Here is a 24,842-nt window from a genome sequence, read left to right as displayed (position 1 = left end):
GAACAATTCACATGGGTGAAACACTTTGATTAAATTGTATAAATTTGTAAATAATTGGAATTATTCTGATATTAATTGGAATCTGTATAATTGGCAAAACTGTGGTAATATTGGGTAAATATTGGAAAAGTAATATATATATATATATATATATATATCTCACATGGGTGAAACAGAGTAAAATAATTGTCTCATTCATAAAGAGAGCAGGAAGTATCATCCTCATTCTAAGGGCCTCATTCTTGTGCTTTCCAGACACAGGTCTGCACTTTAAAGCTCTGTGTCCAAGCATCCCACAGTTTTCCATGCAAAAAGCCACTCTATAAGACTCAATGGCAATTCTTGTTTTCCATGGATTACAATTTTCTCCAATTCGGTGGTAAAGAGTGGGTTTTCATTGGGAAAGCTCTGGGGCAAAAAACCCCACCACAAAGAGCACTCAGACATGAAGCTTTAAAGTGTGGACTATGTCTGGAAAGTGCAGAGGAAAGCTAAGCGTAGATAAATTCTAATTCAGCTTGGCTATGTCATTATTGCATAGCCAAATCCAATAGGCTATATAGTGTGGTGACATCATCACACTAGTTACAGGATCCCTGACTGGCTGGATAACATAGCCAAGAAGGATTTTTTCCCCTATTTGTTTATTTATTATTGCCAAAGCAGCTGCTGAAATGAGCAACAAACAGGAGCAAAATGATGCCAAACAGGCATGGTAGAAAACTTATTTTTGAGAGGGACATTTAGGGAGCTAAAACTCCCTCTTTTATAGTGAAAATGTTTGCCCATGAAAATTCAGTTCTGCTGCCCTGCTTGCTATGGACATTCAGCAGGAAGGCAAGTGCGGTGTCCTGTTGAAAAACCACAATATCAGAGGAGATATGAGTCTGTGGAAAACTCAGATTCAAATTCTGGCTCAGCTTCCTAGTTAGCCAACCGGCAAGCACTGTTTTTGGCACAGCTTCCTTCACAGAGTTGTTACGAGGAGAAATGAAACTATAAGTGTATACAAAAATGCGCTTTGAAAACAAATACAACAAGAAAAAAATTATTTTAAACAGGTGACCAAGCCAAGAATTTCTGACACAAAAAAAACTTTGCCGGATCTCAAAATCTAACCCAGAGGGATCAAGTTGGCATTGCTTTACTCGTGGTGCAAATCTGCAAACCTAACGTTGAATCAAGTGGTGCTAAGGGGGGTCAGAGAAATGTAGCTTAACATTCCCCACCGTAGAGACACACAAAACGGTTCTGAGTCGTTTTAAATAAACGGAAATGAGTGAAACTTTAATAACCTATCTAAAAGCCAGCGCTAAATTAGGATCAGGTGACTGAATGGAACACCACTAGTCAATTCAGATGGAAGAACACTACTACCATTGATCCCATGGCATTTGCTATATGCATCTTAAGTGTTTCTTGAGGGTCTTCAACTGAAGCCACATCGCTCAGACTGACCTTCTTTTGCTTATGAGAGCTTAAAGGGGACCATAAGTGGGGATATCCTTATTGGTTTAAAAATGAAAGGCAAAATCCCCCAACCAGAGGATGTCTTAGTAACCACATTCTCTCCTCAGATCTCTGTCCGCCAGCAGCTGCATTTGGGACTCTATTTTATCTGAGGACATGGGGACTGGCTTTTCTACTCTTTCCATTCTTTCTACCAAATATTGACACATCCATTCATTTGCATTGTGACATTTCCTCTCCTCATTATAATCTTCTTTGCAAATAATGGCGGCTAATCCACCCTATACACACATGGCCAGACATGTATTTCCATGCATTTCTGGTAATTCCTTGCCCTATAGAAGGGGTCAGCGGAAGGTCTCTTGGCACAACCTAAATCCCCCACTTCACATTGCAAAATACTACCACTCAAGTGTTCCATAGGCCACCACCACAGCCCCTTGACACAGACCCCAAATCTCACCCTGAATAAAGGACTTCCTAAGATGCAATTTAGAAACTTGCAAGGCCCGGGGAATAATCTTGAGGGTCCCATGATGCACTTTACTCTTCAAGCGAAGGAGGTCTCAGTCTGGACAATGTCTGGGTGAGTGGGGCATTTGAGAGCTATAAAGAAACAGCTCTGAGATGAAGAAGAAGAAGAAGAAGAAGAAGAAGAAGAAGAAGAAGAAGAAGAAGAGTTACCAAATAAACAAAGCAGAATGTGCATAAAATATGTTAGGTTATTGAGCCTCCTACTCATATGTATATTTGACTGATGCTGTGAGTGTAAGGTGAGTATGTGGTCTCATATTCAAGTGCCTTTTCAGCCACGAGGCATATATGTCTATATTTACTAGCAGTAGTCTATAGTTCTTGGCCAACCACAGCCCCTGTTTTTGCATTATGGAAGACCACTGAAATTGTGTGGGTTGCGAGAGTTGTCTTTCACCAGAGTATAAAGGTAAAGGTAAAGGGACCCCTGACCATTAGGTCCAGTCATGACCAACTCTGGGGTTGTGGCACTCACCTCGCTTTATTGGCTGAGGGAGCCGGCGTACAGCTTCCGGGTCGTGTGACCAGCATGACTAAAGCACTTCTGGCGAACCAGAGCAGTGCACGGAAACGCTGTTTACCTTCCCGCTGGAGTGGTACCTATTTGTCTACTTGCACTTTGACGTGCTTTCAAACTGCTAGGTTGGCAGGAGCACGGACCGAGCAATGGGAGCTCACCCCGTTGCGGGGATTTGAACCGCCGCCCTTCTGATCGGCAAGTCCTAGGTTTAACCCACAGCGCCACCCGCGTCTCTCACCAGAGTATAGGCCTCCCCTATTTCCCTCACAAAGTTACAATTCCTAGAGTTCCCGGTGAAGAGGGATTAATTGTTAAAACAGCCTGGGCACTGTAGCTCTGTGAGGGTCTCCTGACAACGGTCAACACCCTTAGCAAACTACAGCTCCCAAAATTATTTAGGGAAGCCATGATTGTTTAAAGTGGTACCATGACGCTTTAAATGTATCAAGTGAATGTGACCTTGGTCAACTGTTAGCAGGCTACCAAGGAGACTTGTCCTTTGTCATCTTTGCTATGCAGCTCTCCAAGATCTCAGGCAAGGGGCATTCCCAGCCGTATCTGGATTGACCCTTGGACCTTGTGCATGCAAAGCAGTTCCTCTACTCCTGAGCTATGACTACACAAAACTTATCTTTACTGCAGCTGTTTTGATATATGCACTGGGGCTCAAAATCCAGAGCATCTGAAGAGAAAAAGAGAGATGCCCTTGTCAAAATGTGCTAGAAAAGTTGGCCTAATATGAAATATCCAGTTCAAAAAGTATCCAGAGCATTTTCAGTTCTTCCTTGAGAATTCAAAAACTGTTAGGAAGTAAAAACAACAACTTTACCCTGCCAACCTTCTGAAATCTGTACTTAAATGGCTGGATGCTTCTGGATTTTGGCCTAACACCTCACATTAAATAAAAATCTTTATAGAGGCCCTTTCCCTTTTTGGTTCTAAAGCCGGACATCCCCTGTCATATTTACTGGATTCAGAACTTGCACTTGTGATGCTAAAGCATTTTTTTTTTTTTTTGTGTATAGCATTTCGAAGCATTGTCCATATCTTGAGTATACAAAATCTGGAACTTTGAAAATTTCTGCTCCATAAATTTATCTTCGGCTTATCATTTGAAACAGTCATGGTGATAACATGTCATGTGACCAAATGAGACATTTTAGATGGAGGGGGTAGAATGGGTGAAAACAGAGAAAGTCAATTGAATCCAAAATGGGTAACATTTTATATCCCAAGTTTCTACACAAAGGTGTGGTTGTGTATCCTTCCATCGCCACAGTAGGTGTGAGTCAGTGCCATTACACTGCCACCTAGTGGTGAGAGTGAGAAAAGGGAGGGGAAGTATCTAAATGTAGATGGATGACTAGCTAGAATTGCCTTCAGCATTAAGACTGGGAGAAAATAACATGTCAGAAAAAAGGAGCATTTGTTGTCAATAACATCCTTTAAAAATATAGCTGGCTAGAAGTAATGGCATAAGAATACTGAACAAGGATGGGGTGGACACAACTAGCCCCTGTGACAATACCAGTGCCTTGACCTCCAGACATTATTAGTATTATATATTGCATTTATAGCACACCTTTTTCTCCAAAGAGCTCAAGGTGGCAAACATGGTTTTCACCCTCCTCATTTAATCCCCACAACAATCCTGTGAGGTAGGTTAGGCCTACCTCACGGGCCGCACCCAGTGAGTTTCATGGCCCAGTGGGGATTTGAATCCTGGTTTCCCAGGTCCTAGCCCAACCATGTAACCACTGCACCACAGTGGTGAGGTCGATGTCCTTACTGGGGGAAGCTTCACTTGCTGATTTTGGCACAGGCTGCAGTTAAAATCACAAGAGCAAGGCACCATTTCTTCTTTGCTCTTAACATGCTGGATATCTTGGTGTCAGTGGCAGCCTTAGGCAACACCTTATATTTAAAGCAGTGTCATGCTGCTATAAACAGTAATGACTTTCCTCAATGAATTCTGGGAGCTGTAGCTTAAGGGGGCTGAGAGCTCTTAGGAGACCCTTATTCTCCTCACAGAGCTACAATTCTCAGGGTGGTTTAACAGTCAATTGCTCTCTACAGGTGACTCTGAGAATTGTAGCTCTGTGAGGGGGAAAGGAGTCTACTAACAACTCTCAATACCCTTAACAAACCACAGCTCCCAAAATTATTTGGGGAAGCCATGACTTTTTTTTTTTTAAAAAAAGTGGCATCATAGTGCTTTACATGTATTATGGCCATGTGGCCTTGGTTCACTGTTAGCAGCCTACCAGCCTACCAGACTTTCCTTCATCACCTCTGTCTCTGCGATGTAGTTCTCGAAGGTTTCAGGCAGGGGACATTCTCAGATGCCAGGGACCTTCTGTATGCAAAGAATATCCTCTGCTCCAGAACGACAGCTACACAAAACTTATCTTTATTACAGCTTTATTGATATTTCACCAGGTTTGCCCTTGGGCTCAGAATCCAGAGCGTCTGAAGAAAAGAGAGCGGCTTCTCAAAAGTCGCTAGAAATGTAGTCTTTGTATGAAATATTCCAGTTCAGAAAGTATCCAGAGCATTGCCAGTTCTTCTTTGGGGGTTTCTGGGAGCGGTAGTCTTTTAAGGGTGCAGAGAGTTGCCTAGTCCCCTCACAGAGATCCCTTTCCCAGAGTTCCCTGCAAAGAGGGATGGATTGTTAAACCACTCTGGGAATTGTCTGGCTGGACAATAAAGAGGGGCAAGCGAGTGTTTGCCGAAACTAACCTCCTGTACAAAGGTAAAATTCGCATTTGTTTCACTGCCCACATTTGCCAGCAGAAGCACACGGCCCCCATAAGGTCAGCCAGAAGGGCAGGTAGCCCTAACCTCACCCAGATAGATTCCTTCCGATCCGACAAAACACACACTTGCCGTCTAGCCGGGGGTGGGGAAATCCTAAATGTAAAACTTATTCCCACCCAACCATTGGGCCAAAGGTCATAGGCTTCAGAAAACTGCTCTGGGGGAAGCAACAAATGGCTGTGAATGTCACAAGGAAGCAGTGCGGGGAGAAAAAGAAAAAAGAAAGAATGATCTGGTGAGCTCTTACATTTTTGCTACTGCCCCCCTCCTTTCCTGACTTTCAACCGAGGCCGGAAATAGCAACATTTCCTGAGAAAATTTGTTCCCAAGGGAATCCCAGGTTGGTCTGAAACACAGTAGTGCTGCCATCGGAAAGCAGCCTGGGCTGTTTGACCTTGAGAACTTTTATGCTCAGTGCAAAATGTTGCACAATTTCATGTCTGGCAGCAGCGGGCAAACAAAGCTGGAGTAAAAAGAGAAGGAAAGGAGGGGAAGTGGAGGGAGGCAGGTGATCCAATTCCTGTCTCCACATGCCCCCAAAATAGTGGGGTCACTTTTGCAAATCTCAAAGTGGTGCAATTTCAACAGAAAAGATTCAGAAAAGGGCAACTTAAAGGAGACGGAGAAACTCCCCTTGAGAAATGGTTGCAGCATTTGGAACTTGTTAGCTTAGAAAAAAGCTGAGGAAGAGGTAAGCAGGGCAAGTTGATCACAGTTTGCTTACTTCTGGTTGATTTAAACAGCTCAGTTGGTAGAGCATGAGGCTCTTAATGTCAGGGTTGCAGGTTTGAGTCCCACGTTGGGCGAAAGATTTCTGCATTGCAGAGGGTTCAACTAAATAAGTCTCATGGTCCCGTCCAACTCTACAATTCTATAATTCTATGAACTTTCTATGGATAGGAGTCAAAGTCTGGAGTTTGAAAATTCATATTCTGTGCCACAAATCAAATTCCATGTGGAATCTGTGCATCTGGATAGGCTGTCAGAAGACTAACACACCAGGCTATGGGAAAACGCCCATTCAGCCTAACCCCTGAGTCCTCTTGACTGTCCATTTGTCTTTGGGTCGGACCAGACTTTAGCAATTATCAACCATCCTTAGGCAAAAATGTATCTTTCATTTTCTTTCAAGCAGGCGATCCTTTGATTAAAAGGTGAGAGTTAACGGCTCCAATTATTAACCTGAAAGGTTTACTTAGGCAGATAATGAATGGCGCAAATTTGTTAATTATTGCTATTATTTATAATTGTTTAATGAAGGGGGAGAATGATATCTTAAATGTCAAAGTTCCTCTTTTAATTGCCTCAGATGAGGCTCAGGAATCATTATGTTTCTCCAAAAGATCGTACTCAAATCTAATTTTAAATGCCCTGGGAAATCCTGAAGATATATTTAGAAAATGCACAGCATTTATGTTCATTACTGTGTGGATGGTTCAAAAGACAGAAAAGCTTATCAGGAATGTATTATAAATGAACTTTTTATTATTGTTTTCTTTACCAAAGTCATTACTGAGATTTACTTCAGTAATAGGATACATTAACAAAAAGGGGCCATAGGAGTTAAAGCAAGGCAAAAGTAGAGCCAGCATGAAAGGGAGTGTTTCATCTCGCACTATTGCAAGGCTATGTGTTTTGGCATACCGTTTTTAATTTTAGTTGGTCATGTTTTCTGATTTATATAGGCAACTATATATATATAGCCAACCTTGTTGGCTAAAATGCAAGGTACAAATATATACACGCATGCATACATGGGGCTGCCTTTGAAGATGACTCAATTGGTCCAAAATGCAGGAGCCAGATTACTGGCTGAGGTTCCATCTAGATCTCATATAATCCCCTTTTTAAACACTTACACTGGTTGCTAGTTTATTTCTGGGCTCAATTCAATGGGGTCATATTAGTGTTTAAAGTGCTAAATGACTCAGGCTCCAAATACCTGGAAGATCGTCTCCTCCCCTACAGACCCTCTTGGGTGCTAAGATTGTCAGAGGAGGCCCTCTCAATCATTCCACCACCCTCAGAAGCTCAGGGTGGTGGTGGCCCAGGAGGAGGAATTGTGGTGGCTCCTAGACTGTGGAACTCCTAACAGAGTTGTGTCTGGAACCTTCATTATTACAGTGGTACCTCGGGTTACAGACGCTTCAGGTTAAAGACTCCACTAACCCAGAAATAGTACCTCAAGGTTAAGAACTTTGCTTCAGGATAAGAACAGAAATTGTGTGGTGGCGGCATGGCGGCAGTGGGAAGCCCCATTAGCTAAAGTGGTACCTCAGGTTGAGAACAGTTTCAGGTTAAGAACGGACCTCCAGAACGAATTAAGTTCTTAACCCGAGGTACCACTGTACAGCTTCTAGAGAATCCTGAAGGTGCATCTCTTGCCTGTGGCTTTTGAGACTTGAGGTGTATATTTTTATAATCCACCTTATTTCTGTGATTGTAAGTTGTTTATAACTCTTTTGAATATTGAATAATAATAATACCAAAAAACCCAACCCTCAAAGCAGTTTGCAAAAAAAGATAAAATAAAATTATCAATAAGCAGAATCAACAACAATAACTTTAAACTTTCAAAAAGTTAAAATAATAAATAAACTAAAAACAGATTAAAACTTGCATCAACGTTCTAAATATATGGGTATAATTATGGCAATGCATGTATGTCCAAGGAAAATGTATAGAATGTAAGAGTGAGAGATAGATAGTGCATGCCCACCACACATGAACTCAACAGAATGCTTGGAACACATCCATCATTTCTCACCAGTGGGCATGGTACTTGTTCAGAGCTGTGATTCCTGCATCCACATTTGAGCTCAGTGATAGAATAGCCTTTGGTAAGCTGCAATCTCCACCTCGTTTCCATATCCAGCTGGAAAATAGGAATGATGCTGATCTTCAGGCTGGTGGGAAAACCACAGGATTAGGATAACCTCTGAACAGATGCCGCACGTTTAAAAAAACAACACGAAGGTTGCCCAACGTAGTGGAAGAGAAGTTGACTGCAGCGTTTTCCGATCAGTAACTAGTAACACAGGGAACTGCCTTATTCCAGGGCAGACTATAGTCACACTGCTATAAAAGGTAAAGGGACCCCTGACCATTAGGTCCAGTCGTGGCCGACTCTGGGGTTGTGGCACTCATCTTGCTTTATTGGCCGAGGGAGCCGGCGTACAGCTTCTGGGTCATGTGGCCAGCATGACTAAGCCGCTTCTGGCGAACCAGAGCAGTGCACGGAAACACCATTTACCTTCCTGCCGGAGCGGTACCTATTTATCTACTTGCACTTTGACGTGCTTTCGAACTGCTAGGTTGGCAGGAGCAGGGACCGAGCAACGGGAGCTCACCCCATCGCGGGGATTCGAACCGCCAACCTTTTGATCGGCAAGTCCTAGGCTCAGTGGTTTAACCCACAGCGCCACCCGCGTCCCTTCACACTGCTACCATACCTTTAAAGAGCATGGCTTCCCTCAAAGGATCCTGGGAGCTGTAGTTTGTTAAGGGTGCTGGGAATTGTCGCTTTGTTAGGGATAAACTACAGTCCCCATGCTTCTTTAGATGGCTAGCTTGTATGGCCAGCTTTCCCAGTGCTCTCTATCCCGGCAGCACCTCTTCAGCAAAGGCAAGAGAAGTAGTGGTTTGGGGGTTGCAGAGGGCTGAAGACCCATTGCAATTTCTGCAGCAGAGTCCCAGCGGGTTCCCTGTCTCCAGCATCCTAGAGCCATGCAATCAACACAAAAGGAGAGCTTTTTAGCCACTGCAAAGCCTTCTAAACCTTGGTTTTGCAAAGGAGGTGGCTCAGCCACTGAGGTTGGCAAAACAAGCGTACAAATTTTTTGCTTTGCAAAAGTGTATGTGTTAGGCAAAATTGCACAGAAACAGGGCTTTATTGGGGGAATATTTGCACGAAAATGCTGGTAAATTTTCAGGAAGACACCAGCATGGTGTAGTGGTTGGATTCCAAACTAGGACCTCGGAGACCAGGGTTCAAATCTCTACTCAGCCATGAAGCAAACTGGGTCACCTTGGGCCAGTCACTGCCACTTAGCCTAATTTACACCACAGGATTGTTGTGGGGATTAGATGAAGAGGGTGAAAACCACATATGCCACCTTGTTCTCCTTGGAGAAAAGGGTGGGATATAAATGCAATAAATACTTTTTTAAAAAAATCAAACAAATGCGGAGAACCAAATTTATGATTGGAAAAATGAATAACGGAGAGAAACCAAAACTGACAGATTTACACATCTCTGCTGCTGAGGCATCTGGGGGATTTTTAGAAGGTAGAGCGTGGATTTCAGGGTTGTGAACTGAAAACACTAGATAGCATTTCTGGCTGGCATGGGAAGACAGGCCCCTTGCCATCAGACAGATCTCCAGTAAATGAGTCCGACAATCTGAATTGCAGGTCTGTCCAACTTGGGACCTAGGAAGCCGAATGCATCTCACCAGCGTGACCTGTTTGTCTTCCCACTGGGAGCTAAATAAGCCTTCTTGGGTTCCCCAAACCATCAAGAGACTCAGATGGTCAAGGCTTCGGCAAACCACAATGCATGGTCAGTTGGCTTCCTTTGGCTTTTCTCAGAGGAATCAACCTGCTACTGTTTTGATATGAAACATGCATCTTACACGCTCACCCCCCCCTCAAAAATAAAGGTAGCTCAAGAACAGCCGCAGTAATCTTTACGCCAGGAAAAGTCAAATAGGCTCCTGAGAAGAATCAGCAAATGGGTGTAGTTGATATTTTCTATACGCTATATATGTTCTCCTCACACCACCACCTTTCCAAGGAATTGTTTTAACAACACATGAGCCTGGCTTTTCTCATTCCTTATGTTAAGTCCATGTCCCTCTCCTGTTCTCAGAATCAGGACTTGCTGAACCTAAGTGGAGAATTTTTGTTGGCACAGGTACAGTGTCCAGAATGCTTGCAGGGCTGGCCAATTAAAACAAGCCAAAAGCTGCTGAGCAAAGTGCTTTTGGGCCAAGATTTGCTTGCATTCTCTTGCTGGAAAGAAGTGGGAGGCCTCTCTCACACACATACAGACATAGAACAGAGAGAGGACTTTTCTTGTTTTTAAGGAGGAATACATCTTGCGGATTGGCCAACGCCCCTCCTACAGTTGTAGAAGAAACTCAATTCAGTTCACATTCAAAGGTGAACTCAAAGAATCTGTATTTTCCAGAACCATATGTGAACCGAAACATGACCATCTTTTGACATTCACCTTTCTACGGATTTTGCAATGCTGTTCTCTAAGCCCAGTGTGACATGAAAAAGGCATATACTAGGGTAAAGTGTGCATAGAAATGCATATATTATTGAATGAAGCATGCCAAAATTTCGTAATAGCTTTGCCAAAATGTGTATATTGGGATAAATTCACACTACAAAAGCTGGTGAATTTTTATGAGGACTTAAAAAGGAAAAACTCACATGTGGAAATGTGGAAAACTGAATCTAAGGCTGGGAAAATGAGACAATGAAAGGAACTGAAATTGGCAGATTTATCCGTCCCAAGAGCCCTTCCTCCAAAAGCTGAGCTGACAAATTGCATGATAAAATGACCAGATACTCAAGTTTCAAACGATGCTTATATTTCATCATGTGGTGTCAGTGTTGAGGAAATGATGGTTTTCACCAGGAGGAGCACTTGAAAATCCATGTACACCCTCTATGGGGCTGGGACACTGGGGGTGAGAGGAGGTGTTTCAGACAGTCCTGACAGACCTGAGTTCAAATCCCATTTCAGCCATGGAGTGGCCTGTGATGAACTGCAGCCTTCACCACTCCTGGTGGTGTAGCCTTACTGGAAATATCAGTAAACTAAATTAATGTGCTCCTGAGGAAGGCTTCCATTAAAACACACCAAGCATTTTGCCATTTCGTTAAAGTTATACATGTGTTTCTCAGTGCCACATTCTTTATTTATTTTGGCTTTCTCATACTGATACAATGCAGAACATGGTGAGGGTTCTTGAAAAGTGATACAAGCAATGCCAATATCCAGCAGCTTATAAAAATGAACACTGGAGTATTGTTAACATAAGAAATTATATGTAACTTTGGTTGTTTATGCCGCCATGGTGCATTATTTCTTTGAGAAATCTATGTGCATTTTCATATGCGGTCTTACATGTTCCTTATACTAAGGCCACACTATGACACCACTTTCAACAGTCATGGATTTTCCCAAAGAATTATGGGAGCTGGAGTTTGTTAAGGGTTCTGAGAGTTGTTATGAGCACATATTCCCAGAACTGCAATCCACAGAATTCCTTGTGAAGGGAAATGGAATGTTAAGCTACTCTACAAATCCAATGTCAAAGTACTAGTGTTATAAATGCTTCAAACTACCCCACCCCAAACCCAGTACCTTGATGTGAAAGGGTGGAAAAGGGGAGATCTGCGGTAAAGAAATGTAATCAGAAATCATCAGTCATTATTGATAGGTTCTCTCCTCTTTGCATCTACAGGAGGACTTTGACAATAGCAGCACCTCAATAAGAATACAAGCTAGTAAGTAGCGGATCTGACTCTTGAGAGACTGTGTCACTTCCTCATGTTTTTACCCATAATTCTGCCCACATTATTCTATGATTTGTTTATTTTTTATTTTTTTAAAACAATCATCCCCAAATAAGTATTTAAATATATGCTTTCTCTCTCTTAAAATATATGTGTATATTTTTTCTTCTTCAAAATACTCATTTAAATGTGCAGTTTGATACATTTAAACTGCTGTCTTGCAATGTTCAGAGGAGTGAAAAATCCAATGGACACTTTTGGCACTAAGACAGGGGAAGCTTCTTTTCCTATCAAGGCTTTGCTTTCTGTCACTTCTGGGGGCACATGAGAGTGGCAGTAGGGGCCACATGAGAAACTGGGTTTGGTGAGAGGCAAGGAACAGAAAGTACCAGAGGCAAAAAGTGGCTGGAGCCATGGAAGTGATTCTTTTCTACAGTCACCAAAATGCCAAAGGTTTTGCAGACATCCACAATTGAGAACATCATCTTGGTTCCAGAACTCACCCCTGCCAGGCAATTGCACCTGGGGGGTGTGACCAGGGGTGTGGCCTGGGAAGAGCCATGATGGCCAGATAGAGAGGTCTGGGGGGCCACATCTGGCTTCCAGGACACTAGTTTCCCATCCCTGGTCTAAAAGACCTGATTCATGCTCTGTCATAGAGGCATTTGCAAAGATGGAATCCCTTAAGCAGCACTGGAACAAGCTATTTCTAACTCCAAGGCATTCCCAGTCCTGAATATTTTGCCTACTCTGATTCATTTCCAACCAGCGTTGTAGCCGCATCTCAAAAAGGGTATTGCGCAGAGTAGGATATCATTCAGAAATTGAATTATTAGTTGTATAATTTTAGAAGGCTGCATAATCCGAGAGGGAGCATGACTGTGAGGTGCCAGGTCTGTGAGCATGAAGACAGCCTGAACTTCTGACTTTGCTGCTGCACTACTGATGTTTCTGTAGCCAGAATTCCTCCCTCTCCCCATCAAAAAAAACCCCAGACTTCCCTTATGTGCATACACTCCATTTATTGTTCAACGACACAGACTGCCCCCCACAAAAGGCCCCATTTGCAAAGCACTAAAAGATAGGCACACCATTCCAGTGCCCACTTGGCAATCCCTTCTTCCCACCGATTACCATCAACATTGCCACCATTAGACAAAGCATGGGCTTTATTGGGGCATCTGGGGATGAGCTTGGCAGTGAAGCCTTTGGCCTCCGAAAGAGGGGAGACCAGGAGACGTTGGAACAACAGCCAAGGCTGCTATTTCTTTGTGTTTTGTACTTTCATTGAACTCATACTTTGATTGAGGTGGGTAGATAAACGTTTGGGGACAATAATTCAGAGATTCCTCACCCTTTCCAGAGAAGAGAAGCCCATCGCCATGACAACACAGTTAAAAAGGGGGCCAGGGCACAAATATTACCCTGGCAGAGAGAGAGAGAGAGGGGGGGGGGAGAGAAAAGAGAGAGAGAATTACTAAGGGTGGGTGGGGGTTGGGAGGGGAATCAGATTATCGTCAATTGCATTGATGTATCGCCAAAAGTGACTCGTTTTGACTTTCTCCAGGGCAGAGTTTTGGGCTTACAGTGGCGTAACTGAGATTGGGACATGGTGGATAGCCCTCAAAAGACAAACTTCAGCCCAGCAGATGGTCTCTGCATTCTGATTCGGAGGCCAAGCCACAGGAGCCAAATGACTTTCTAAACCTTTGATTACTGACCTATGTGTTTGCTTCGAGAGCCACAAAGGTACAAAAACTCAGCATGGGATGACTCTTGTAGTTCCTCATCTTTCTCTTCTGGGCAATTTTATCCTTCTGGCTGTTGGCCAACACCTCTATCCTTGTTAACTTTTGTGTCTCCAGGAAAACACCTGCAGCTCTTTGTGTGCGAGAAGGAGAAAGAGAGAGGAGGGGAGGGGAAATCCACCACGGGTTGAGACAATGACTCCCTGTTTATTCTTTTGTTACATTTTAAACACATAGACAGGACAATGGAGCACAGTTTGCCATAACTGTCGGCCAATCAGGGCTATCAGACAAGAGACACACAGTGAGTCAAATCTGGCAAAACTCCACGATGAGCTGCCATGATTATATGGCTGTTTCCAAGTAGCTGGTTCCAACTGGGAAAGTGCTAAAACAACCCTATACTTTGTGTGGTTTCTTTTAAATCCTTTTAATTTTTACAGCCTTTTCACCCAATGGAGTTACTGGATAGCCTACCAGAAAGAGGGGTGGCACCAAGGATTGGTAAGGCTGGGCATTTGCCAAGGGCCCACACCCGAGCACCCACTGTATAAGAAAGAGACTGACTCCAATCTACACAAATCACCTGTGGTTGCTGAACTGTGAGGGTACATGGAGCTTGAAGAAGGACTGGCAATCTTTACTCCCCCAGGTGACTGATGGGGAGATGATTGAGAGTGGAGACCCAAGTGAAAGTCAGGAGTTAGGGCTATGTAAGTTAATTGTGGCCCAGGGAAGCGGGTGGCGCTGTGGGTTAAACCACAGAGCCTAGGACTTGCTGATCAGAAGGTCGGCGGTTTGAATCCCCGCGACGGGGTGAGCTCCCGTTCCTCGGTCCCTGCTCCTGCCAACCTAGCAGTTTGAAAGCACGTCAAAGTGCAAGTAGATAAATAGGTACCGCTCTGGCGGGAAGGTAAACGGCGTTTCCGTGCGCTGCTCTGGTTCACCAGAAGCGGCTTAGTCATGCTGGCCACATGACCCGGAAGCTGTACGCCGGCTCCTTCGGCCAATAAAGTGAGATGAGCGCCGCAACCCCAGAGTCGGTCATGACTGGACCTAACGGTTAGGGGTCCCTTTACCTTTACCTTAAGTTAATTGTAGTGAATTTCTGTGGAACCTTATGGCATGGAATTGAAGCAAGCTTTAGTAAAAGATCAGTGTCAGTGTGTATGCATTTTATGCAAAAGGTTCCAGGTTAAATCCATGGGATCTTCAGTTAAAACCATCAGGTAGCAGGTAATGGGTACGACCCTCTGCCTGTGGTCCTGCAGAGCTGCTACCAGTCAGAGTGGGCAATCCTGGACTAGAGGTCTAATTTAGCTAAATTGTGCTTTGTGCATGTGCAGAAGCACCGAATCGCGACCCGCGCATGCACAGACGTGGCACTGTGGGTTGCGAACACCTCTCTCTGTGGACCTGCTCCTGCTCTTCATTACAGTAACCTACTTGTACATTTGCCTCTTGATTTGGCCCAGCCAATGGTGCGAGAAGGCGGAGCAGCAGGGACCACTGCCTGCTTCCTCATTGGTTCTTGGTGGTTGTTAGGTTTCCAAGGGCTTGCTCAAGAACAAGCAGGCAAATACCTCCCTGCTCGGCTGTGAAGCCTTGCTTTTGGGTGCAAAATAAACTTTATCTGTCTGGAGCACCACTCTCCCGTGGCTGACTCATTCACTGGCAGAATCCGTGAGTGGGCGGGGCTTAAACTTTCCCCAGCAAAGTAATTTCTTGATGCCCAGTCTGCACCTCCCCTCTCTGCGTGACACCTTACTGCGCAAGGAGGGCATGGGTAACGGTGGACCTCTCCCCTCCCTGCTATGCCCAGGCAAGGTGTCCTGGCAATGCCTCACCTCCTCCGAACCCTGCAGCTCCTCTCCACTGGAGGTGTGGTTACTCTCCCCCGCCAAGGATCTTTGGAGGCTTTCTGTAATCCATCCGGCTTTTCCTCTCTCCCTCCTGAACTGATGGCAGTTCTCTAACAGTGGTGGTAGAGGGGAGGAAGAGGAACGATCAACAATGGTGGGGGGATTCACTCAGGAGTGGTTGACCAGTTGGGGTGAAGCTCCTACCCAACTTTCTGGAAGGTGGGTCACTGTTGCTTACCAGGAGGGAGAGGGAAGAGGCAGTGGGGAGGCCAGCACCAGTAGAGACCATCTGACGAGCCTGCTGCTGCGTTTGTACCATGCTGACCTCCCCATTGTCTCACCCTCCTGGTAACCCAGCTTCTGGGGAGCTAGTAGAGCCACTCTGTCCCACCTGGCAAGCCTTGTACCTCATCTTCCTACCAGGAGACACCAGGGAACAAACCTGCAGCTTTCTGCTTACAAAACACACACTCTTCCAATGTACTGGACCCTCCCCTGGTCCTGCCATCCACACATCCCTCCAGATATCATAATGAGCAGGGCTGCAGGTGTGTAGCAGAGCAGGTGGGGAACGGAGTCTGAGAATAGGGTTGAAGAATTGCGTTACAAAATTCAGAGAAGTGCCAGTTTCGAAAGATGGCTATGTGTCAGCTCACAGAGTGCTACAGAAAGTGTGAATTAGGCAGCACCACATTAACATCTGAACCAAATCTCTCTCCCCACTCCCACTCCCGCCCCCTGTGTGTTTGTGCAGAATGGCCAGAAGCCATTGTCCCCTTTCTCTGGTGGAGCCTAAGAATTTTTAATGGGACAGAGCAGATTTAGTAAACCCTCCAAGGCTTTGGGACCAGAGTCTTTCCCATTGCTTGGGGAGATGCCAGAGACTGAACTTGGGAGATTCTTCATGCAAAGCATGCGTTCTACCTCTCAGCTGCACTCTACATATTTATCTTTAAAACTCCCCCCACTTATGCAACATATGTGATTTGTAGTCCTGTCTAGACGGATGTTCATGTTGATTCCTGAAGCAATGCAGCTCACACCCAACTGAACATACCTACGCACATACTTGGTTTAATCAAATGTAATGTTCTCACTGCAGGGTATGAGAAAAAAACCTACTCCCAGCAGCCAGTGTCCTTGATACACATCAGAGAGGGACTGAGCCCAATTTACTGCTACGCCCCACTTGTGGGTCTACCAACTCTTCTCTCTCTTGTCCTGAAGCATGAAAACAGAGGCTTGCTGTGGATCCTGACAATTTGCATTTTTAATTATCCAAGAGTTTAATTAGTATTGTGGCCTTAATCAGGGGTGGGAAAGATAGCTGAAGTCATCAGAGCTTAATTAGGCTGGAAAACAAAGTTTCCTCCAATCTGGAAGGCTCTCCAATGACAGTGAGGTGAGGAGCCTGCAGCCTGTTTTGACTCTGGAGTGGTGGCAAAATGTTCAAAGCAGGGGAAAGAGGAGATGCTTTTTAAAAATAATAAAAATAACTGGTTGTGCATGGCTGAAGGGGGAAAGAACCCGTCACCTCCCTCCTCTCTCCTGCTTCCTTTCATTTCAAAGGTGGGTTTTAATGCCACTTTGGGATGGGAGAGCAGCTGCAGTCGGTTTAGAAGCCCCCTCCCTGCTCCAAGCAGAGTGCATGACGGCTCACTTTGCATATGAAGCGCCTTGCGGAGTCTCTTTCTTTGTTCCTGTGCATCTACTCTTCCCACAGCGCATCACTAAGCTATGGAACACAGTACAAGGAGGGATTCAGCACTGCCCAACCAGAAACCTAGTCTCATGCGGAAGCATTTAATGCCAGGAGAAACCAGCGTATACGAAAACTCGTGGACATGCGACAAAGCTGAACAATGGAAGAAGACTCATGTCAGATAAAAGAAAGTGGTTCTTCATGCAGTGAATAGTTAAACTATGGAACTCACTCCCACAGGAGCCAGTGATGGTCGCCAGCTTGGATGAGTTTGAAAGAGGGTTAGACAAATTCATGGAGGAGAAGCCCATCAGTGGATACTAGGCGTGGTGGCTATGCCTCCATGGTGAAAAGCAGTACAGTGGTACCTTGGGTTACAGACGCTTCAGGTTACAGATGCTTCAGGTTACAGATGCTTCAGGTTACAGACTCCACTAACCCAGAAATAGTACCTCGGGTTAAGAACTTTGCTTCAGGATGAGAACAGAAATCGCGTGGTGGCAGCACAGAGGTAGCGGGAGGCCCCATAAGCTAAAGTGGTACCTCAGGTTAAGAACAGTTTCAGGTTAAGAACAGATCTCCGGAATGAATTAAGTTCTTAACCCAAGGTACCACTGTAGTGCCTCTGAATACCAGTTGCTCAAAACCGTGGGGGGGGGGAAGAGGGCTTTAGTGCTTGGGTCCTTTTAAGGGCTTCCAGAAGAGGCATCTGGGTGGCCACTGTGAGAACAGGATGCTGGACTAGATGGGCCATTGGCCTGATCCAGCAGGCTTTTCTTTTGTTCCTAGGGTTGTATCCAATGTGCCACCAAGTTAAAACCATGTAGCAATACCGTTGCTTCGCTGGAGAAATGTTTTGCTGCAGTGGAACATTGTTGCACAAGAGAATGCACAAGCGGGTTGTTAGTAACTTTCTTGCACAACGGAGGGTGCAATTTGTTGTGCTGCAAGTCTCCCCCACTGCAACAGTTGCACTTGATTATTATTTTTTAATAATATTTTATTGAGATTTTTAAATACCAATGCAAAATTAGTAAACAATGTAACATATTTCATAACATAGTTTCATAACTTCTTTGGACTCCCTCACGTCTCCCACTCCCACTTACATCATTATAAATTTTTGCCAGCAATTTATCAACTTGTTTGCGTTCTTATGCCCCGTTCGTTTAAATATAATTAATAATTCTCCAAAAAAATTTATATTTTCCTCAATCTCACTTATCATCCTAATTCCAACTATTTTAGTGGTGCTCAATTGTTTGCGATCTAGCATCCTTATTAACATTCAACCAAATTACAATATTTTTGTAGGTAAATCTTGAATTTCTTCCAATCTTCTTCAACCCTCTCCTCTCCCAGGTCTCGGATTCTGCCGGTCATCTCAGCCAGTTCCATATAGTCTATCAGTTGCATCTGCCATTCTTTCAGTGTGGGTAGATCTTGGGTTTTCCAATATTTAGCGATGAGTATCCTTGCTGCCGTTGTTGCATACAAGAAAAAAGTTCTGTCCTTCTTTATCACCCTCTGGCCGATAATACCCAGAAGAAAGGCCTCTGGTTTCTTAAGGAAGGTATACTTAAATACCTTTTTCAACTCATTATATATCATTTCCCAGAAAGCCTTCACTTTAGGGCACGTCCACCAGAGGTGAAAGAATGTTCCTTCATTTTCTTTACATTTCCAACATTTATTATCAGACAGGTGGTATATTTTGGCAAGTTTAACTGGGGTCATGTACCATCTATATATCATTTTCATTACATTTTCCTTCAAAGCGTTACAAGCAGTGAAGTTCAACCCAGTGGTCCACAACCTTTCCCAGTCATCAGACATGATATTATACCCAATATCCTGTGCCCACTTTATCATAGCCGATTTAACCGTTTCGTCTTGTGTGTTCCATTTTAACAGCAAGTTATACATTCTTGAAAGTACCTCAGTCTTAGGTTCTAACAGTTCTGTTTCCAATTTCGATTTCTCCACCTGGAACCCTAACTTTTTGTCATTTTTAAAAACTTCTTTAATCTGAGCGTAGTGTAACCAGTCTCGCACTTTATCCTTTAATTTCTCCAAACTCTGCAATTTCCAATTGTCTCCATCTTTTTCTAGTATTTCCCAATATTTTGGCCATTTGGCCTCCATATTGGGTCTTTTTCGGGCCTTAGCTTCCAGAGGTGAAAGCCACCTTGGAGTTTTGTTTTCCAATAAGTCTTTATATTTTGTCCAGACATTAAACACTGCTTTTCTGACAATATGGTTCTTAAAGGCCTTATTGATCTTAACCTTGTCATACCATAAGTATGCATGCCAAGCAAAAGCATTATTGAAACCTTCCAAGTCCAATACGTCAGTGTCTTCGAGAAGTAGCCAATCTTTTAGCCAGCAGAAAGCTGCGGCTTCATAATACAACTTTAGGTCTGGCAGGGCAAAGCCCCCTCTTTCTTTCACATCCGTTAATATCTTAAACTTAATTCTGGGCTTTTTGCCCTGCCAGACAAACTTAGAGATGTCTCTCTGCCACTTCCGGAAGCACTCCGTCTTGTCCACAATCTGCAGTGTTTGGAACAAAAACAACATTTTTGGCAATACATTCATCTTGATAGCAGCAATTCGGCCTAACAAGGAAAGTTTCAATTTTGTCCAACTATCTAAGTCTCTCTTAATTTCTGACCAACATTTTTCATAGTTATCCTTAAATAGACTCAGATTTTTTGCTGTTATGTTTAACCCTAGGTACTTTACTTTTCTAACCACTTTTAATTCTGTCTCTCTCTGAAACCGTTCTGACTCTGTATCTGTCAAATTTTTTTCCAACACCTTAGTTTTCTGTTTGTTTAATTTAAAACCCGCCACCCGACCAAAGTCTTGAATCAATTGTAATACTCTTTTCGTACTAGATTCTGGCTCCTGCAGGGTCAAAACTAGGTCATCTGCAAAAGCTTTAAGTTTATATTGTTTCGCTCCGACCTGAATTCCTTCCACCAACCGGTCCTCTCTAATCATGTTCAAGAGCACCTCTAGGACCGAATAAAAAGCAAAGGGGAAATGGGGCAGCCTTGTCGTGTTCCTTTTTCAATTTTAAACTCTTCTGTAACCACATTGTTAACTATCAGTTTGGCCTTTTGTTCTGAATATATTGCATCAATCCCATTCTCAAAACCCCGTCCCACTCCCATTTCTTTTAAATTTCGCTTCATAAATTTCCAGGAAATATTATCAAAGGCCTTCTCCGCATCTATAAAAATTAATACTGCTTTTGTATTTATATCTGTTTGCAGAAGTTCCAACATGTCAATAATGTTCCTTGTATTGGCGAACAAATGTCTACCTGGGAGAAAGCCTGCCTGGTCCTTGTGGATTGCTTCATTTAGAACTTTTTTGAGTCTACTTGCCAAAATGTCTGCAAATATTTTGTAATCCACATTTAAAAGAGAGATGGGACGATAGTTCTTAAGTTGTGTCTTTTCAGCTTCCGATTTTGGTATCAATGTGATAAAGGCTTCCTTCCACGATTCCGGCGCCCTCTTCCCCTCCATAATTTCATTGCTAACCTCCATCAATGGTTGTATCAAGTAGTCTTTTAATGTCTTATAATACTTGGAGGTCAACCCATCTGGCCCTGGAGATTTGCCCAGTTGCATGTTCTGAATGGCTTGTTCAATCTCTTGTCGTGTTATTTTACAGTTCAGGATTAATCTATTTTCTTGTGACAATTTTGGTAGTCCATTTTTTTCCAAAAATTGTTTAATCTCAACCTCATCTTGCGGCCCTTGAGTGTATAATTTTTTGAAGTATCTCTGGAAGCACTTTCTAATGTCTGCCGGGTTCTGAATGTTTCTTCCTTCAAGCTCTAGATTTGTAACTGTATTTAGTTTTTGTCTCCTCTTCAACTGCCAAGCTAGCAGTTTTCCACATTTATTCGCCGATTCAAAAGTTTTTTGTTTCATTAGTTTAACCTTCCACTCTATTTCCTGATTTATCAATTTAGAATATTGAGCTTGATAAAGTTTAATTTCTCTCAGAATCGGCTGTGACTTCGGGTTTGATCTTAACTTCTTCTCTAATTCTTTGATTTTCTCCAAGATCTTATCTTTTCTCTCATTTTGTATCTTTTTCTTTACAGCATTCTGTTGTATCAAGAACCCCCTCATCACAGCCTTACTTGCATCCCAGATAATTCTTTTTTCCACCGTAGTGTTCATGTTTATCTCAAAGTAATCCTTCAAGGCTTTTTGGGCCTTCTTAATAATCTCCTGATCTCTAAACAAGTTGTCATTCATCTTCCATCTAAAGGAACCGGTTGGTAATAGTGTCATATCCATCTTTACTGCGTTATGGTCGGAGCAGGTCTTTGGGCAGATTTCCACCTTTCTGGCCTTGGGTGCCAGACCTCTAGATATCCATATTTGGTTGATTCTTGTCCAGGTCAGCTGGGCTTCAGAGAAAAATGTTCCCTCTCTTCCCAAGGGGTTCTTTGTTCTCCAGATGTCAATCAGATCCATATTGTCTGTCATTTCAAAAAAAGTCTTTGGTAGTCTGCCGTCTTTTGTGATGTTTTGGCTTTGTGACTTCTCCATATTAGTTGATACGACCCCATTCATATCTCCCATCATAATGATGTTGTTGTAGTCCAGATAATCCAACATAGTCTCATGCAACTTCTTATAAAATTCCGATTTCCCCTCATTGGGTGCATAAATTCCTAATATCAAAAGCTTCTCTCCTTGATGCCGTATCTCAATTGCCAAAATTCTTCCATGTTCATCTTTAAATAAAAAATTAGGTGACAGGCTCTCTTTTGCATATATCACCACACCTCTCTTCTTTACTCTGTCTGAAGATATAAATTCCTGGCCAAGTCTTTTATTTATTAACACTTTTCTATGGAGCCTAGTCACGTGTGTTTCTTGTAAACAAATAATGTCCAATTGTTCTTTTTTTAATATATGAAATATTTTCCTCCTTTTTTCCGGGATGTTACAGCCATTTATATTCCAACTCAAAAGTTGCAGAGACATCCTGAATAAATCTGGTTAATTTCCTGGGGGTGGTATCTTATTAACTGGATCTTCCGGTTCCGAAGGTGCAGGTACCGCCGGTGCTCCAGGCCCAGGAGGTAATTCAATTCCTTTTTGAAGGTCCTCTCCGTGTGCAATCAGAAATTTGTCTCTATCTTCCAATGTTCTGATTTTGACCTTCTTCCCTCTGAAGGTAAAGGATAATCCTTGAGGAAATTGCCACCTGAAGATAATTGAGTTGCTCCTCAACAGTCTGACCAATTCCAAGTAGGCAGATCTAAGATCCAACAGTTGTTTAGGAATGTCTTTATAAATTTCAATTCTTTTGTCCAAAATGTTCAGTGACTTTTCGTAGTGTAGGCCCAAAATCTTATCCCTTTCCTCCTTTGATCTCAATGTTATCAAACAATCTCTGGGCTTCTCTTTCTTTGCCAGTCTTCCAAGCCTGAAAGCTGATACAATTTTAAAGTCCTTTTCCTCTAAATTCCAAAACTTGGAAAATTCTTTGGTCAAAAACAACAGTTGCACTTGATTCCCCAGCTGCACAACATTAAAACTGGCCTATCTGGCAGCTCAAGAGCCATGGCACTAGCAAAAGGAGAATGTTGGATACAGCCATTACTCCTTACCATGTGGCCAACCTCACAGGGGACACAAGCAAGGACAGGGGAGAGAAACCTGTTCAGTTTTCATTTTAATGTAGGGCTACCTGATTCGTAAGCAGGGACGCAGGTGGCGCTGTGGGTGAAACCACAGAGCCTAGGACTTGTTGATCAGAAGGTCAACAGTTCGAATACCCGCGATGAGGTGAGCTCCTGTTGCTCGGTCCCTGCTCCTGCCAACCTAGCAGTTTGAAAGCACGTCAAAGTGCAAGTAGATAAATAGGTACCGCTCCGGAGGGAAGGTAAATGGCGTTTCCGTGCACTGTTCTGGTTCACCAGAAGCGGCTTAGTCATGCTGGCCACATGACCCGGAAGCTGTACGCTGGCTCCCTCGGCTAATAAAGCGAGATGAGCGCCGCAACCCCAGAGTCGGTCACAACTGGACCTAATGGTCAGGGGTCCCTTTACCTTTACCTGATTCATAGTTCTCAAGTGAAATGAAGCAGAGCTATCCTTCGAAACTGGCACTTCTCTGGATGTTGCGGTACAGTTTTCTCAATTGTGAAGCATGCACAAAAAAGTATATAGTTTATGAAAGTAGCACTACCTGCAAATCCAGACTTGGACTCAATTGAGATTGGGAGCTGCTAGGTCACTACCAAGAATCAGGGGTGCCAACTTGAAAAAAATATTGGAGGGCAGGTAAGGCCTGCCCCACATAATTGATTACATGACACGGCACACAGACACCATTTGAATGGCAACACCCATTAATGGGGGCGGGTGGGTACCTGGGCCCCTTGAATATTTTATGGGGGGCTGTAGAGACCCTGGCTCCTAGGAGTTGGGTCCTATACCAAGAATAATGATCCTTTCTTAGGTGAGTGCTATGTACAAGTGAGACCTGCAATAAAATTTTGCAGTGTGAATTGTTTCTGTTCAGTGTTCCAGACAACCACACCCCTTTTGAGGATAGTCATGCAGCGTTCTTATATTTGGACCTTGATCAAAATCCTACCAGGATGAAAAATAGTCATGTGATTTTTCACTGACATTGATGGTTATTATTTGGAAGTCTAATCTTCCCTGATCTGAGATACTAAGGCAGGATATACTATACATTTAAAAATATGTAGGCAATAAATCCAAGTGACTATAAAAGCCAGATCAATACTGCGAAAGGGTAGAAAATGTTGGCATTATGGTTTCCCCCTGGAAATTCCATCTCACCTGCTGCTTTGTCCCAAACTCATAAGCATTCTCATTTCACTGCCTCATTATGTGTATGCTGATAAGAAGCATAGATTTTGTCCACCCTGCATACGTCTAGACAAAGGGCACAACAGCAGGACCACTGGGAACAATATATATCAGTCTGAGGACCATGTCCAATAACGTCTAGGTCAGGAAACTCTTAACTGCAGACTCAGGGAATTAAGTCAGCTGTCATCACTTCTTAATTAAAAATAGCGGGGACTCACTTGCATTCCATTGCTGTGGCTAAGCCTATTTGTCATCTGTCCTCTCTTCACCAATAAACAACCCCAATCACCCCTGGGGAGGAAGGAAGAAAGTGGAGGTGGGGTGGGGGTGGTAAAGGAAAGCAGGTATACATAAGAACGCTTGGGAGTCGCTAACTGATTGACACACAGGGTTAGCAACATGTACACCCACACTAACTAAAAAACTGAGCCTTTACATATCCCAAGGCTCCCTTGTTTACTAGAAACCCCTGAAAATGCAAACTAGAAAACATCTTTCCCTTGGAACAGTAAGCAAAGAAAATCCTAAAAGGTGTGTCTGCATCACACAGAAAGCTGTGATTTGATACACACTGGGGTTGTGTACACACCAGATATTTAAAACGCATTCCCCACCCCACCCTGTCCACACCCCCTTTTCCCTCTCCATCCTGCTTTGCATCTGTGGCTCAGCTGGATGGAAGTCAGGTGAGCAACACAGCCCACTATGTCACCAGCTGCCAGCACAAAAGCTCTAGCTAATGTGGTGCCCCTCTCAACGTTGTTGGTCT

General features: G+C 43.5%; 2 long non-coding RNA genes across 2 annotated transcripts in view; both read right to left on the bottom strand.

The window, feature by feature from the left end:
* LOC307203797 overlaps window positions 1-10,641 on the bottom strand; it is a 32,274-nt gene extending 21,633 nt beyond the window's left edge. The window contains exons 1-2 of the long non-coding RNA XR_013833360.1: window positions 8,109-10,641; window positions 1,934-2,092 (exon numbers count right to left, since the gene is read on the bottom strand). This is a non-coding gene — a long non-coding RNA (uncharacterized lncRNA). The remainder of the gene's footprint in view (window positions 1-1,933; window positions 2,093-8,108) is intronic.
* A 2,829-nt stretch (window positions 10,642-13,470) lies between these two features.
* LOC307203805 overlaps window positions 13,471-24,842 on the bottom strand; it is a 55,397-nt gene continuing 44,025 nt past the window's right edge. The window contains exon 3 of the long non-coding RNA XR_013833369.1: window positions 13,471-13,756. This is a non-coding gene — a long non-coding RNA (uncharacterized lncRNA). The remainder of the gene's footprint in view (window positions 13,757-24,842) is intronic.

The sequence above is a fragment of the Podarcis cretensis genome (genome assembly GCF_951804945.1).
Source record: "Podarcis cretensis genome assembly, chromosome: 15".
NCBI classification, from domain to species: Eukaryota; Metazoa; Chordata; class Lepidosauria; order Squamata; family Lacertidae; genus Podarcis; species Podarcis cretensis.
Note: the sequence above shows the minus strand (reverse complement) of the source record. Positions and strands in the feature narration are given on the sequence as shown.